Raw genomic sequence first — 18,224 nt, 5'->3', positions numbered from 1 at the left:
ATAGAACATAGAACAGTGCAGCACAAGAACAGACCCTTCAAACCACAATGTCAGTGCTGAACATGATGCAAGACCTCACCTACATCCACCGACTCCAAGCAGAGATACCCTCCATTACCTTTGAGCAGTCCTAGCTTCTTTCTCCCTGGTCACCCTATTATGTTTTACATACATATGAGCCCTGGAATTTTCCTTGATGTGTCTCACCAATTACATTTCATGGCCCCTAATGGTCCTTCTAATCACTAGTTTGTTATTTCTCACCCGCTTTATATTCCCCATCTGAGACCACCTTCTTAAAACTGACATCATTTCCGTTTTTCTTCCCAGCCAAGTTTACAACCTCCTTGGTGATCTATGGTTCCCTTCTCTTCTGTATCCCTCCTCCTTACTGGAGCGTGCTGATCCTGCACTTTGATCAGCTGGCCTTGAAACAACTCTTTAAGCTGAAGAACCTAAAAGGTCAGCAGCTACAGTCATTTGCCCTTCAGTTTGAAAAGAGCGTTTTCAGTTTGGAAAACAGAGCCACGCAGAGGGAATTAAACGTGGAGTGCAGGTGATCCCAGTGGCTGTGTTCAAAACAGGTTCACCCTCTTGGGTGCTGTTGGGGCAGATGACACATCAACTTTGAGCAGCAGTGGCTGGCTGGGCCTGTTGAAGGTCCTGATGGGGATGAAGAGAGGAAATTGTGGGTCCTGGCTGAAATTTACGAGTCGTCATTAAATACAGGAGAGGTACTGGAAGACTGGAGGGTGGCAAATGTTGTGCCTCTTTTCAAGAAGGGCTGCAGGTAAAGGGCTGGGAACTATAAGCCAGTGAGCTTAACATCTGTAGTTGGAAAGTTACTGGAGAATATTCTGAGGGATAGGATATATATCTGCATATAGATGGACAAGGCTGATTAGGGATAATCAGCATAGGTTTGTACATGGCAAGTCGTGTCTCACAAATCTGAGTTTTTTTAAGACGTGACCAAAAAGGTTGATGAGGGCATCGCTGTAGATGTTGGATGTATGGATTTCAGCAAAGCATTCAACAAGGTTCCGCATGGTAGTCTGCTCTGGAAGGTTAGATCTCATGGATACGAGGAGAGATAACTGAATGGATAGAAAATTGTCTTCATGGAAAGAAGCAGAGGGTGATGGTGGAAGGCTGCTTCTTGGCCTGGAGGCCTGTGACTAGTGGTGTACCTCAGCGTTCGGTGCTGGGCCCATTATTGTTTGTCATCTATATCAATGATTTGGACGAGAATGTATATGGCAAGATTAGCAAGTTTGCAGAAGGTACAAAAGTGCGTGGTTTCACAGATGTGTTGGTTGATGGAATTTAATACAGAGAAATGTGAGGTGTTGCATTTTGGGCAAGTCTAATATGGGCAGGACCTACACAGTGAATGGTAGCTATAGAGCAGAGGGATCTAGGAGTACAGGTACATAGTTCCTTGAAGGTGATGTCTCAGGTGGATGGGGTGGTCAAAAATGATTTTGCACATTGGCTTTTATTAGTCATAATATTAAGTATAGAGGTTGGGAGGTCATGTTGCAGTTAATAAAATGTTGGCAAGGCAGCCTTTAGAGTATTGTGTTCGGTTCTGGGAGCCATGTTATAGGAAAGATGTTGTTAAGTTGGAAAGATTTACAGGATGTTGCCAAGACTCGAGGTTCTGAGCTATAGGGAGAGGTTGAACAGGCTGGAACTCTATTTCCTGGAGCGCAGGAGGATGAGTGGTGATCTTATAGAGGTGTATAAATCATGAGAGAAATAGATCGGTCATCCAGAGGAGGTTTACAAGAATGATCCAAGAAATGAGTGGATTAACATATAATGAGCGTTTGATGGCACTGGGCCTGTACTCGCTGGAGTAGGAAGAGGGGGGACATCATTGAAACTGACCAAATAGTGAAAGGCTTGGATAGAGTGGTTGTGGAGAGGATGTTTCCACTAGTGGGAGAGTCTAGGACTAGAGGTTACAGCCTCAGAATTAAAAGACTTTCCTTTAAGAGGAGGAATTTATTTCATCAGAGGGTGGAATCTGTGGAATTCTTCGCCTCAGAAGGCTGTGGAGGCCATGTGAATGGATACTTTTAAGGCAGAGATAGATAGATTCCTGATTAGTACGGGTGTCAGGGGTTATGGGGAGAAGGCAGGAGAATCTCAATGGTGTTAGGTTAGGTAAGGGGGAGGTGCAGCGAGAACTGGGTGTCCTTGTACACCAGTCACTGAAAGTTGGCGTGCAGGTACAGCAGGCAGTGAAGAAAGCTAATGGAATGTTGGCCTTCATAACAAGAGGATTTTAGTATAGGAGTAAAGAGGTTCTTCTGCAGTTGTACAGGGCCCTGGTAAGACCACATCTGGAGTATTGTGTACAGTTTTGGTCAACTAATTTGAGGAAGGACATCCTTGTAATTGAGGCAGTGCAACGTAGGTTCACGAGATTGATCCCTGGGATGGCGGGACTGTCATATGAGGAAAGATTGAAAAGATTAGGCTTGGATTCACTGTCCCTTCCGAGTATGTACACTCTACTCAATAGTCAATAGTCAATAGTCGTTTATTTGTCACATACACATAAATGTGTAGTGAAATGAAAAATTACCCACAGTTCAACAATAAGACCAATAAGAATAATCAATAAAAATGCAATAACACATACAATCATAAACTAACACCAAACAAAAGAAACATCCATCACAGTGAGTCTCCTCCAGTCCCTCCTCACTGTGATGGAAGGCCAGAATGTCTTTTTCTCTTCCCCTGCCGTCTTCTCCCGCGGTCAAGCTGTTGGAGTTGCCACGTCGGGGCGGTCGAGGCTCCCGACATTGAAGCCCCCGCCGGGCGGAGAAAACCCCGCGGCCTATTTCAGGCCGCGCCGGACGGTGAAAGGTCCGCGGCGGGCCGACCCAAGCCCCGCGATTCGGGGCGGGCAAAGACGCTGCCACTGCCGCTGCCGGAGTTCCCGATGTCGGCCCCCACCCAGGGGCCTGCGGGCTTCCGACATCCACGTGGCCCGCGGCCGAAGAAACCTCCGGAGATGAGTCGCAGCTGCTCCCGCAGCATCCGAAGGCAGCCAGCGCCGCAGGTGGTGAGTCCGGGCCACGGGCTCTGCGAACCAGAGCCTGGGTGGAGTCCGCCAGCTCCAGGTGCATGGCCGGTGGTAGGCCGCAACGGGAACGGAGACACGACACAGAAACAAAGGTCGGGTCTCCGTTTGGGAGAGACAATGTTACAGTCCCCACCCCCCCCCCCCCCCCCCCCCCCATATAACACACAACCGCAAACACTACACCATATTTAAACTACAATTCAGACAAAAACAGCAAAAAACACAAAAGACAAACGGACTGCAGGCAAGCCGCAGCTGCGAGGGCAGCGCTGGCTCCCAGGCAGCACAGGCTGTGGTGGCTGGGCCATGTCCACCGCATGGAGGATGGCTGTATTCCAACAGACATCCTCTATGGAGAGCTGACATCTGGGAGGAGAACCATCGGCCTCCCCCAGCTACGTTACAGGGATGTCTGCAAGAGAGATTTGAAGGCGCTCGACATCGATGTGGAGTCCTGGGAGAGCCTTGCAGCTGACCACATGAGGTGGAGAGGTACCCTGAACCAACATCTCAAAACGGGGGAAGAGAAACTGATGAACGCAGCGGCAGACAAGCGGGCACGCAGAAAGGAGCGCAGCAACTTCAACAGACCAGAGACCACACACAAACGTGACCTTTGCGACAGAGACTGTCACTCCCACATTGGTCTCTTCAGCCACAAGCGACGCTGCTCTAGTCGAGGTGTGGAGCAAGCAGCCAACTAAGATGCATCACTCATGGTCAGCCATGATTATCTGATTTAATTGGAGAGCACGCAATCAAAATCTTTTCACTGTATCTCGGTGCACGTGACAATAATAAACCAAAACCAACACCAGAGAAAGATGGAGAAGGAGAATGAGAGAAAGAGAGATATTGAAAGAGAGATTGAAAGTGAAAGAGAGCAACAGAAAGAGAAAGGGGGAGAGATAAAGAGGGAACAGAGCAAGCAAACAAGAAAAAGAGAGAGGTATTGAAAACAAGAGAGTGAAAGTGAGAGAGAGAGAAAGAGTGTTCCGGCGAAAAATGGACAGAGGAAAAGAGGAGAAAGAAAGAAAAAGATTGGAAGAGAGAGAGAAAAAGAGAGAGAGAAAGAGCAAGAGAGCTAAAAAGAGAGATAAAGATTGCTCAACCTCCATGGAAGGAAGTTGTCAAACCACTGATGGTGATGGAGCATGGTGTGACCAACCGTGAGGTGGAACAGGTTGCAAGTAACAACCTGCCCCCAGCTGGTGGGTCCTGATGCTCCACCCCTGAAATGACCACAATGACCTTTAAATCTTTTAAATGTCTCTTACTATCAGAGACATTCAAAATTGTTCAATTAGATTTAGCTCTTGGGGGTAAAGGAATTGAAGGATATGGGGAAAAAGCAGGAACGGGGTACTGATTTTAGATGATCAGCCATGATTATATTGAATGGCGGTGCTGGCTCGAAGGGCCGAATGGCCTACTCCCGCACCAATTTTTCTATGTTTCTATGACCTAACAATCAGGTGGACGCACAAAGTCTCTTGACCAGAGTGGGGGAATTGAGAACCACAGAACATAGGTTTAAGGTGAAGGGGGAAAGATTTTATAGGAATCTGAGGGGTAACGTTTTCACACAAAGGGTGCTGGGTGTATGGAACGAGTTGCTGGAGGATGTAATTGTGGCTAGGACTATTGCAACATTTAAGAAGCAATTAGATGTACATTGATAGGATATGTTTAGAGGGATATGGGCCAAACACAGGCAAGTGGGACCAGTGCAAATGAGATATATTGGTCAGGGCGGGTCAAGTTTCCACACTGTATGACTCTACGATTCTATGACTCTCTGATTCCCACATGTCAGCTGTGTACTTGCCCAATAACAACTGCTCCCAATCTACCCTCCTTACCTCCTGCTGAATTACTTTGTAATCTACTTTTCTTCAATGAAATACGTTCCTCCAACATCCAGAGCTATCCCTATTCAAAACAACCATGATGACAATGAATGAATGTGCTGGCTCGAAGGGCCAAATGGCCTCCTCCTGCACCTATTTTCTATGTTTCTATGTTTAATCTTAAAACATGTGGAGTTATTCACTCTCTGCAAATGCTCTTCCACCTTAATACCAGTCCCCGAGCCAGGCTTGTTTCCGAATGCAAGGTCAGTATGATGCCTTCTTCAGTTGGACTGTCCACATACTGTTTAAACAACCTTCTTGGATACACCTAACAAATTCTGCACTGTCTAATCCTCTTGCCCTGAGAAATTCCCAGTCAGTATTGGGAAAATTAAAGTCACCCAACACAGCAACCCTGTGGTTCCTGCATCTCTCTGTAATTGGTCTACCTATCGGATCTTCTTCCACCCACTGGCATTTGGGTGCCTATAATATAATCCCATTAGAGTAATTGCTCCTCTCTTATTTTTGATCTCAACCCATAATGTCTTCTTGGCTGTACGCTCCACTCCTCCACCTCTTTTACCCATCACAATATCACAATTCCAAGCACTGATCCAGGCTGCTTTGCCCACAACACTCCTTGCATTGAAATAAACACACTTTAGCCCTTCATCATCCCTATATTCATGAACCACTCCCTGCCTCTCCTTCTTTTGTGACTTACTGGTTTTCACCTCAACTTTCTCATCGGCCCTTCCATTTGCTGACCTGCTGCTCTTTTTCCCACCACACTGCCATTCCAGTTTAAACCCTCCCGAGCACCACCAGCAAACCTCCCTGCAAGGATGTTGGTGCCCCTCCAGCTTAAGTGCAACCTGTCCCTCTTGTACAGGTCACCTCCGCCCCAGAAGAGCTCCCAGTGGTCCAAAAAAAATCAGGATCCCCGTATCTAGCTCCAACTCATCAGCCATGCATTCATCTGTCCTATCCTCCTATTGGTATCTTTACTAGAACTTGGTATTGGTAGCAATCCAGAGATTACCACCCTCAAGGCCCAGCAATTTAACCTTTAGTCTAACTCCCTATATTCACTCCACATCCACCCCATCCCTTTTCCTACTTGTATCATTTTGTGTCAACCTTCACAACGACTTCTGGCCGCTTACCCTCCCCCTTGTTAATGTTCTACAGCTGCTCTGAGACATCCCAGTCCCTGCACCAGGGAGGGAACAGACCATCCTGGAGTCCCGTTTGCTGCCACAGAATCTGCTGTCTGTCCCCCTAACTAACAAGTCTTAATCACTATTGCTCTGCTTGTTTTCACCATACCCTGCTCTACCTGACCACTCTACCCGCTGTGCCAAGTCTGGTGTCACAGACCTGGCTGTTTCTACTGCCCTCATTCCCCTCGGCAGTATCTAATAAGGTATACCTGTGTTTCAGGGGAATGACCACAGGAAATTCCTGAACTCTTGTCTACTCCCTTCCCCGATGGTCATCCATATATTCCCTGCTTGCACCTTGGGTGTGACTACCTCTCTATAACTCCTATCTAGGGCTCGATCACTCTCCTGGATAGTCCCAAGGTGGCCGGCTGCAACTCCAGTTCCCAAACATGGTCTTTAAGGAGCTTCACCTGGATGCACCTTCTTTAGATATAGTCCTCAGGGACACTGGACATCTTCCTGCACCCCCACATTCCATAGATAGAGCTCTTAAGGATAGCGGAGTCTAGATAGAGCTCTTAAGGATAGCGGAGTCAGGGGGTATGGGGAGAAGGCAGGAACAGGGTACTGATTGAGAATGATCAGCCATGATCACATTGAATGGCGGTGCTGGCTCAAAGGGCCGAATGGCCTCCTCCTGCACCTATTGTCTATTGTCTATTGTCCATGGTTGTTTGGAAGAAGCTGGTTGAATTAGGAGCAAGGTTTGGGTTTGGTGGGAAGGCAGTCAGTGAGTGTGAATACTAGTGAGCAGATATTAGGATGCAGGGGAAGCATTGAGTCTGTGGAAGGATCCTAGCTTGAAACATCACCTATCCATGTTCTGCAGAGATGCTGCCTGACCCGCTGAGTTACTCAAGCACCTTGTGCCCTTTTGTATGGTTGGAGATGTCTTAGCCCTTGCACTTGTCCTACCATCACCTGGTCAACCATCCTCCATTTTTTGCCCGAGAATTCCCCATTTTCATCGACTTAACTATTGTTCACCATCATCTGGTTAACCGTTCCTCCTCATCACCCTAACCTCCTCCAACAACTAACCTCCCCCATCAATTGCCCAACCAACCCCACGTCTCAACATTTGACCAACTATTCATTCACCATCTATCTAATAATTGAAATGTAAATCACTTCAAATTTTATACTGCCATCATAGAGTCTGTCCTCACCTTCTCCATCATGGTCTGGTTTGGCTCAGCCACCAAGCACGACATTCGGAGGCTGCAGCGCATCGTTCGATCAGCCGAGAAAGTTGTTGGCTGCAACCTTCGCCCCATTGACGAACTGTGCACTGCAAGAGCCAGGAAGCGAGCGGGCAAGATCATCTCTGACCCCTCTCACCCTGGCCACAAACACTATGAAGCACTTCCCTCTGGAAGGCGACTCCGGACTGTCAAAGCAGCCACAGCCAGACATAAAAACAGCCTTTTCCCCACGAGCAGTAGCTCTACTCAACAGCCAAAAGTTTGTAGCCTCCTTTTGCTCTGGTATTTTATTTCATTCTTCACATGTTTAAATTATAATGTTTTATTTTTATTGTTCACTGTTTTATCATGTTGTTACTGGTGAGAAAAGCACCAAGGCAAATTCCTTGTATGTATACATATTTGGCTAATAAAATGTATTCAATTCAGTTCCATTCAAAACTAAATGTTACATCTTTTCAGTGATAAAAATGTGCTGCATTGTTTCTGGGGATGAGAATCGTGAGTTTGGCCACTGTTGCTGCTGGGTGAGATGGAAGGCCAATAGTTGTAGATGTGTGGTGGGGGAGATTAGGACTGGGACTAGGGTGGTGTGGGAATTTGGGATTTGCAGCATGTTGGTGAGGAAGGGATTGTGATAGATGACTGATGGTACATAGGGGGTGGAGTGAGTGGAGAGAAAATCAACGGTCATTTTCAATGGGGAGATTATGAGAATGGGCAACATGGATTGGGGTTGGGGTGGGGTGGAGTTGTGAGGGGAGATGGAGTTGGTGCCGTTAATTATGGCCTAAGCATGAAAAACCTGTTCACTTAGCCAGCAGCGCTCATATTGTTCCAGGGCCAAAAATGGGAAACCTCAGGGCAATGTGACAATGCTTCAAAGTGAATGTTGGACATGGAGTTATGCCATTTGCTACACCGCTGACATGGGGTGCAAATATGCCGGCCTCCAATGACACATCCAGTGTGGTGTGAGATGACCCAGAAGTGATCATTATCCTGTTTCACTCCAGAAGAAATTAATTTCCAGTTGCATAACTCCAAAAAGCCATTCATTGATTTTCCAAGCAACTGTAGTTGATCTACAGTATGTGGCTTGTGTTCATATCGAGTTTGAGCTTAGTTTATTGTCACGTGGGCCGAGTTACAGTGAAAAGCTTTTGTTGGGTGCTAAACAGTCAGCGGAAAGACAATACACGATTACAATCGAGCCGTTCACAGTGTACAGATACATGATAAAGGAAATAATGTGAATAACATTTAGTGCGAGATAAAGCCAATAATTTCTGAACAAAGATGGTCCAGAACAAGGGGCCACAGTTTAAGAATAAGGGGTAGGCCATTTAGAACTGAGATGAGGAAAAACGTTTTCAGTCAGAGAGTTGTGAATCTGTGGAATTCGCTGCCTCAGAAGACAGTGGAGGCCAATTCTCTGAATGCATTCAAGAGAGAGCTGGATAGAGCTCTTAAGGATAGCAGAGTCAGGGGGTATGGGGAGAAGGCAGGAACGGGGTACTGATTGAGGATGATCAGCCATGATCACATTGAATGGCGGTGCTGGCTCGAAGGGCCGAATGGCCTCCTCCTGCACCTATTGTCTATTGTCTATTGAGGTTCTCCAGTGAGATAGATTAGTAGTTCAGGATTGCTCTCTGGACATACAATGCACAGTGTTTCCCAAGCTATTACTTTGATGTGCACAAAGCATGGCATGAGGCAAGGACAGAATGAGCTACAATTAACAATATTCAAAAGTCGGCATCACTTTAAGTATTTGCCGTTCTGAAATGAATCAGCGTCTGATTGTTTCAGAAAAAAATATCTCTGGTGATTGCGAATTTCATGTTAAGCATTAAATGACTTGAATAGAGGGGGTTTGACTTGGTCAGTCTAATGCACATAACAGCAAGACCTCTGAGTATGACTGTTGGACTCATGACACAACTGCACATCTCCTCTGCCAACTAATCTTCAACTGGATCATTGAGTAATTAGCCGTATCTTCAGTAAATGAAAGGATGCAATAGATTAACTATGTAAATTAATGGCTGCAGTGTGTTTTTTGCACACATAATATTGAGTTGAATGAGTCGGTGGCACCTTTCCAAAGCCTGTCTTTTCAACAAGAAATATGAAGGGCCATTGTTTCTTCTGGAAATGTGATTAACTTTGATGGAAGGCTGTTAACATCATGTGAATGTCTGAAACCTTCATCTAATATAATCAGGAGGGACCGAAAATGGAAGAACAGAACAAACTGAAATTCATATAATGCATCTTCTGAGTTGCATTACAATCAAATTCATCTTTGAAGAGTAACTACATTATCAAAGTTGCAGTTCAATTTTGCACCACTAGATCTAACATAAACCATTGAAATTGGGTAATTTGTTGATTGAAAAACAACCGATGGCCAAATCTTTATATTTAACTTATCTAAAATGCTTCTTGCAGGTGACTTGGAAAGCACAAATTTATCCAATTTGAGAATTTAAAAAAAGCTGCAGATGCTTAAAATACAAAATAAAATTAAATGTGTAGGAAGAGCTGCAAATGCTGGTTTACTGCGAAAATAGACACAAAATACTGGAGTAACTCAGCGGGACAGGCAGCATCTCTGGATAGAAGGAATGGATGATGTTTCAGGTCGAGACCTGAAATAAAAATAAATGTTGAAAACACTTAGCAGGTCACACAATATCCATGAAAAGAGAAAAATAGATAATGTTTTAGGTTGAAGATCTTTCATCAGAGTGTTTCTAATGGCTCAGTCTGAAGAAGGGTTTCGACCCGAAATATCACCCATTCCTTCTATCCAGAGATGCTGCCTAAGCTACTCCAGCATTTTGTGTCTATCTTTGGTGACTGTAACCAACGTTTGCAGTTCCTTCACATGTTTCTAATGTTGTTATCCAATGTGAAATAACTGTTAACGTGTAGGAGCAGTGATTGGATGCTGACTGAAACAGCAGTGGAATCTACACCATAAATGTCACACCATCCCCCCCCCCCCCCTGTAAAGTTATTTATTTCAGAGGAGACAATGGTTCAGCCGGCTTGCAAGATTAAACACACACAAGAGGTAAGTATTTATGGAATAACTATAAACTTTCACACTGTGTTAATCTTCCTGGACCTCAGAGTTATTGCAGTAAGCTTCCAATTTGATATGAACGTAATTTCATTCTTTCATGAATACCCTGAAAGCATATAGCAAACAACATCTGAACATTATTTTCACCGAAAATGGGTTTTGAGGTCATTAGGTGATCCCAAATCAGATGGCACTGACAGTGGGCAGCAGTGTGCTGATCTTCATTGGTCTTGATTTACCAAGACTAGGCTGCATGCAGAGTATTGCAACATCAATGGCATAGACTGAAACCTGCACCGCCATCCACTTTATCTTTGTCACAATTAGGTACAGGTCACCAGCCTTTTCCCACTCGCTTGAGGTCCTGGCTGTAGATCGACAGTAGAAACTGAATACAACTGTAAAGGAAAGGAAAAAAATCAATTCTTGAGGATGCATTTGAAATTTTGCGACTCAAAATAGCCATAAACAAGGGAACATTGATTTGAATTGAATGGAATGGTCACTTGAAAACAAATATACTTTTTGGCCTGAAACTGCTGTTGCTAAACATTGTTTTTTGTTCATTCTTCCGAATGCTGTGACGATCAGTGGCAGAATCATTGGAGGCTTGGCGTTCTTTAATTGAGCTGTTGTACATTAAGCTGAAAGGCAGAAGGAACTATCAATTTGTTTTTCTGCAGTGAAATGAATGGATCGATATGTGTTCTCGTTGAGCACATCATGAAATTAATAGTACAGCATGAGTCTTTAGCAGAAGTGATTAGAATTTTCCACCTCCTGTCTTTGCGTGATCTTCACAGTAAATCATCCAGTGATTAAGTTGCCGGTGCGATTTTTGTTCCTTCGTTGTAGAGGAAATGGCGGATAGTTCACAACGTTGTTAATCAGGCTTCTTCTTCTTCTTTCCTGTCCATCTTCTATGTTTCAAATGTTACATCACTGTCATCGTCCGTCCTGAAAAGGGCGCAAGCTTCCGGCAACAATCAGTGGGAGCCATCGCTTGTACAATAGACGATGGTGGTAGCAGAATTAGCTCAGGACACTTCCAGTTTCCAGCCCCGCGAAGTGGATGCTTCTGCTACGGGGCCTGTTAATCAGGCTGAAAGCATTCATTAAACATCGGCATAATTTATTTGGCAAGATAAACTTTGTGTGTGTGTGTGGAACGCAAAGTGACAAAGGGATTGAAATAACCAAATGTGAGAATTAATTTTTCAAGGAAAAACTTGACAAGGCAAAGTTGCAAGCAGAAGCAAACCATCGACTTTGGTAAGCATCTGGTTCATGGGGTTACCCTCACTACCCTGGGTTTGATCAGCTTTGTAGATTGTAAGAGGATAGGAACCCCAAAAGAAGACACGTTTCTCATTTTAAGAAAATTTGTTTGAATTGAAAACTTAGATTTCAACAAAGAAATTTAGAGGAGTGGAAGATATATATTTTTTTTAAATGACCAATTGAGAAATAGAAAGGTTACTTCTGTGCAAACCTCTTCCCTCCATCTCTTCCAAAGACCCCTCTGTCCTTTACACTCTCTGGCCCCACTCTACTCCAACCTCCATTTCTTTTCTCTTCTCTATCTCCTCTATATCTTTCTATATTCTATTTTGTCCTTCTCCTGCTTCCATCACTTATTTCTCTCATTCTCATTCTTCTATCTTCTTTTCACGTTCTCTTCCTTTCTTTCCTCATCTGTCCCTCTTCATCCTCTCCAAGCCGTTATGTTATGATAATATAATTCTTCTCTCCTACCTTTATTCTCCTCTGGAGGGGCGGCACACCAGTGGAGTTGCTGCCTTACAACCCCAGAGACCCGAGTTTGACCCTGACTACAGCCGCTGTCTGTATGCAGTTTGCATGTGTTCCTTGTTACGGCACGGGCTTTATTTTAGTTGCTGCAATTTCCCCCCGCATTCCGCCCCCTCCCCTGACATTAGTCTGAAGAAGAGTCTCAACCCGAAATGTCACCCATTCCTTCTCTCCGGAGATACTGCCTGACCCGCTGAATTACTCCAGCATTTTGTGTCTACCTTCGGTTTAAACCAGCATCTGCAATCTCTTTTCCGACACGACTACCAAACACGTATAAGTGAGTAAGGATGTTGCGACTATGCCGGGTCAGACTTGAGTCCCAATATAATCACATGGACACCCATCGATTGTGGCAAGGCCTGAATGCAATAACTGGCTGCAAAGCAAAGTCAGGTAACATTGCTGATGATAGTGTGGCCCTCCCTGATGAACTTGGTATATTCTATGCTCGCTTTCAGCAGAAGGCCGATGATATCCGTCCCGGTTGCAGAAGTTAGATCGGCCTTTCTGAGGCAGAACCCTCAGAAAGCAACTGGCCAGAGTCCCTTAGCAACTGCATGGACCAACAAGCGGGAATGTTCACTGACTTCTTTAATCTCTCTCTACTCCATTCTGAGATACTCACTTGGTTCAAGAAGATCACTATCATCCCGGTGCCAATGAAATGCGTGACCGACTACCATCCAATGGCCTTGACATCCGCCCCCATGAAGTGCTTCAAGAGGCTGGTTATGGCACACATTAAATCCAGACCACCAAGCATCCTTAATCCACTGCATTTCACCCACCTGCCACAACAGGTCCATGCCATCTACCTGGCCCTAAACACATCCCTAGAACACCTGGATAAGGAGGACACTTACATCAGACTAAAACTATTGCTTTCAATACCATTATCCCAACCAAGCTCATCCCCAAACTCACAGAACGGAGTCAGCACTGCCCTCTGCAACTGGATCCTCGACTTCCTGACCAACACACCCCAATCAGTGTGGATAGGTGACAAATCATTCTCTACGGTAACCCTCTACACTGATGCCCTGCAAGGATGAGTTCTCAGCCCCCTATGAGACACATACACTCATGACTGTTTAGCCAAATACCAATTGAACTCAATTTACAAGTTCTCAGTGGACACCACTGCAATAGGACGGACAATAAATAATGACGAGATGAAGTACAGGAAGGAGATTGAGAGCCTTATAACCTGGTGCCAAGATGACAACCTCTCCCTCAATGTCAGCAAGACAAAGGAGATTGTGATTGACTTCAGGAAGCAAAGCAATACCTCATCTATTGCATCCGCTGCTCTAGATGTCAACTTATTTACATCGGCGAAACCAAGCGCAGGCTCGGCGATCGCTTCGTTGAACACCTGCGCTCGGTCCGCATTAACCAAACTGATCTCCCGGTGGCCGAGCACTTCAACTCCCCCTCCCATTCCCAGTCTGCCCTTTCAGTCATGGGCCTCCTCCAGTGCCATAGTGAGGCCCACCGGAAATTGGAAGAACAGCACCTCATATTTCGCCTGGGCAGTTTGCAGCCCAGTGGTATGAACGTCGACTTCTCCAACTTTAGATAGTTCCTCTGTCCCTCCCTTCCCCTCCTCCTTCCCAGATCTCCCTCTATCTTCCTGTCTCCACCTATATCCTTCCTTTGTCCCGCCCCCCTGACATCAGTCTGAAGAAGGGTCTCGACCCAAAACTTCACCCATTCCTTCTCTCCCGAGATGCTGCCTTACTCCAACATTTTGTGAATAAAGCAAAGCAATATATACATTGATGGCACTGAAGTGAAGACGGCTGAAAGCTTCAACTTTCTAGGAATAAATATCACTGGCAATCTGTCCTGGGCCAGCCACATTGATGCTATGACCAAGAAAGCAGGCCAATGCAAAGACATTCTGGCCTTCCATCACAGTGAGGAGGAGACTGGAGGAGACTCACTGAGATGGATGTTTCTTTTGTTTGTTTTTTGTTTTGTGTTGGTTGTGATTGTGTGTGAAATTGTTTATTTGTATTACTCTATTGTTGGACTGTGGGTGACCTTTCATTTCACTGCACATCTTGTATGTGTATGTGACAAATAGACTTGACAAGGCTTCTTCTTCTTCTTGGGTCTGAGGCAGCAGAAATTATGTAACGCCCTCCAGGCGCTGTAGCCAGTGCAATGTGCTGTTGTCAAGAGCCGTGAGGTCTACCCCTCCACCAGGGGGACAGAGGACAGCGCAGTCGAACATGACGTGCTGCGCTGTTTGCTGGTCTGCTCCACTTCCTTACTAGGCTTAGGAGGTTCAGCATGTCCCCAACATATCTCACCAACATATACATTTTAACAAATGCAACACAGCCTGGTTTGGGAACTGCTCTATCCAAGACCACAAGAAATTGCAGGGAATTGTGGACGTAAGCTCAGATCACCACAACACCAGATCCGCAGCAAACCAATCTCCCTTCCATTGACCCCATCTACACTTAACGCTGCCTCAGCAAGACCACCGAGGTCCAGTCTCGACGTGGTCACACCCTCTGCTCCCATCTCCCATCGGGCAAGAGATACCGAAGTCTGAAAATGCATCCTCCAGATTCAGGGATAGTTTCTTCACAGCTGTTATCAGGCAACTGAACCGTCCTCATCAGCTACAGTGTGGTCCTGACCTTCCATCTACCTCATTGTAGACCTTTGAACTATCTTTAATCGGACTTTATCAAACTTTATCTTGCACTAAATGTTGTACACTTTATTCTTTAACCATACACTGTGGACAGATGGCTTGATATCCAGTCTTTTCTTTGACTGGATAGATTGCAAATGAAAGCTTTTCACTGTAGCTCGGTACATGTGGCAATGAAAACTAAACTAAGTTGTTGTACGTCATATTGTTGAAATTCTCATACACTAAATCCTTACATTCAGAAAATATATTTTGCTTTTTTGGATATTTTTGCAACATTCAGTCAATGCAGTAGGATAATTAAGTTTAGTTTAGAAATACAGCATGGAAACAGGCCCAGCCAGTCCACATGACCATCAATCAACCCGTTCATAAGTTCTAGGAGGAGAATAAGGCCATTTTGCCCATCAGTCTACTCCGTCATTCAATCATAGCTGATCTAGCTTTCCCTCAACCTGCATTCTCCTGCCTTCTCTCCATAACACCTGACACCCTTACTGATCAAACATCTGTCAAGCTCTGCCTCGCAATGGTTCTATGTTATCCCACTTTTGCATCAGCTGCCCAAATACTAGGGGCAATTTGCAGAGCTCAACTAAACTACAAGCCCACACGTCTTTAAGATGTGGGAGGAAGCAGGAGTCCATGGACGAGATGCATGCGGTCACAGAGAGAACATACAAACTCCACACAGACAGCACGGGTCTCTAGCGCTCTGAGGTAGCAGCTCTATCAGCTGCGCCACTAGGCCGTGAAGTATCTTCACCTTTCTCTCTTGTTTCCAATATCAGTAACATTTGATATGGAGCTCATCACAACCGTGCTAATGAGGCCAATTAAGGGGTTTCGAACTTCTGGGTGTTTGAAATTTTCTCTCTTGTCTGCAAGTTCTAAAGGCAATCCAACGGTTCAAGAAGGTGGCTTCTCAGCACCTGTGCAAGGACAGGTAAGGATGAACAATAATTGCTGATTTATCACAAGGAGTAAAAATGAGTGAAGAAAAGAGTTCTCTACATGACCATGGAGTGTTTGATATGACAGTGCAGGATGAGTTTTATTCTACATGTAACTTTTGTTGTATCTGCCCAGAGGCATTAGATTGAACAGTATAATGTGAGTCTTGGTGTGCATCTAACCCATGGTAGACCTGCCTTGGGAGCATTTGGTGGGAGTAAAGCATAGAACATGGAACAGTCCAACACTGTAATAGGCCCCTTGGCCTACAATGTCTGTGCTGAACCTGATGCTAAGACCAACTCTTATCTGCCTGCATGTAATCCATATCCCTCCATTCCTTGCATATCATATGCATTCCTACAATATCCAAAAGTCTCCAAAACGGCACTATCATATCTGCCTCCATGCCAATCCTGGCAGAGAATTACAGATATCCCGTCACACTCTGTGTAAAAAAAAACATTGCCCCTCTCACCTTAAAGCTATGTTATCTAATATTTGATATTTATATCTAGGGACAAAGGTTCTGACTGTCTACCTCTTCAATGCCTCTCATAATTTGATGTCTCCTTCAGGTCTCCCCTCAACCTCTGGCATTCCAGAGTAAATAATCCCCCTTCAACCACTCCTTGTAGCTAATACCCTCTAATCCAGGCATCTTTCTGGCAAACTGCCTCTGCACTCATTTCAAAGCCAACACATAATTTTGCATTGGGTCGATCAGAACTGCATGCGATACATTGCACGTGGTGGTGCAGCGGTAGAGTTGCTGCCTTACATCACCAGAGACCAGGGTTCGATCCTGACTTAGGGTGCTGTCTGTATGGAGTTTGTACGCTCCCCCCGTGACCTGCATGGGGTTTCTCCGGATACTCAGGTTTCCTCCCGTACTCCACAAACGTACAGGTTTGTAGGCTAATTGGCTTGGTAAAATTGTAAGGTGTCACTAGTGTGTGTCAGATAGTGTTAGTGTGTGGGGATTGCTGGTCAGTGCAGACTTGGTGGGCCAAAGGGCCTGTTTCTGCATTGTATCTCTAAACTAAACTAAACTCCAAATGTGGCCTAGAAAAAGCCCTATAAAGCTGCATCATGACTTCCTGACTCTTGTCTCAATGTCTCGACCAATGAAGTCAAACAAACCACATATCTTTGTTATCACTCTAACTACTTATGTTGCCACTTTCAAGAAGCTATGGACTTGAACTCCAAGATCGCTCTGTACATCAATGCGGTGAAGGGTCTTGCCATTAACTGTATAGCTTCTCCTGGCATTCAACCATCTAAAGTGCAACATCTCACACTTGCTTGGATTAAACTCCAGATACCATTTCTCTACTCAAACCTGTAGCTGATCTACTGTATATACTGCTCTATAATTTGACAGTCATCCTCACAGTCTGTGACTCCAGCAATCTTGGAGTTGTCTGAAAATTTACCACTGACTCGTTTACATTCATGTCCAAGTCATTTATATAAATCACAAACAACAGCGGTCCCAGCACAGATCTCTGTAGATCTCCACTGGTCACTACCTGCAGCCTGGATATTGTCCTTCCACCACAACCCTTCTTTCAGTAAACCAGTTCTGAGTCTATACAACCAGGTCCCGTGCATTTTACTCTTCTGCTCAGTCTACCTTGGGGAACTTTATCTAATGTCTTATTAAAATCCACGTTGACAACATCCACCACCCTACCCTCATCGATCACCTTCATCAACTCCTCAAAAAATGTGACCAAGACATGACTCGCCAGGTACAGAAACCACACCAACTGTCCCTAATTAACCCACTCTTTTCTAAATGGGAGTAAATCCTATTACGAAAAATCCTCTCCAGTAGCTTCACCACTAACATGAGACCTGGCCTATAATTCCCTGGGTTCCCTCTGCTTCCCTCTTAAATAAAGGAACAACATTAGCTATCCGCCACTCCTCCAGGGCCTTGCCTGTGACTCGAAGAGATGCAAAGATCTTAGTCAAGGCTCCCGGAATCTCCATTCTTGCCTTTCCCAATAATCATATCATATCATATCATATATCTACAGCCGGAAACAGGCCTTTTCGGCCCTCCAAGTCCGTGCCGCCCAGTGATCCCCGTACATTAACACTATCCTACACCCACTAGGGACAATTTTTACATTTACCCAGCCAATTAACCTACATACCTGTACGTCTTTGGAGTCTTGGATAGATCCCATCAAGTCTGCTTATCTACTTTAATGTGGCCGATTCACTGGATGCATTCTAAAGACAGTTAGATAGAGCTCTTAGGGCTAGTGGAATCAAGGGAT

Source organism: Rhinoraja longicauda, chromosome 24 (assembly GCF_053455715.1).
Source record: "Rhinoraja longicauda isolate Sanriku21f chromosome 24, sRhiLon1.1, whole genome shotgun sequence".
NCBI classification, from domain to species: Eukaryota; Metazoa; Chordata; class Chondrichthyes; order Rajiformes; family Arhynchobatidae; genus Rhinoraja; species Rhinoraja longicauda.
Note: the sequence above shows the minus strand (reverse complement) of the source record.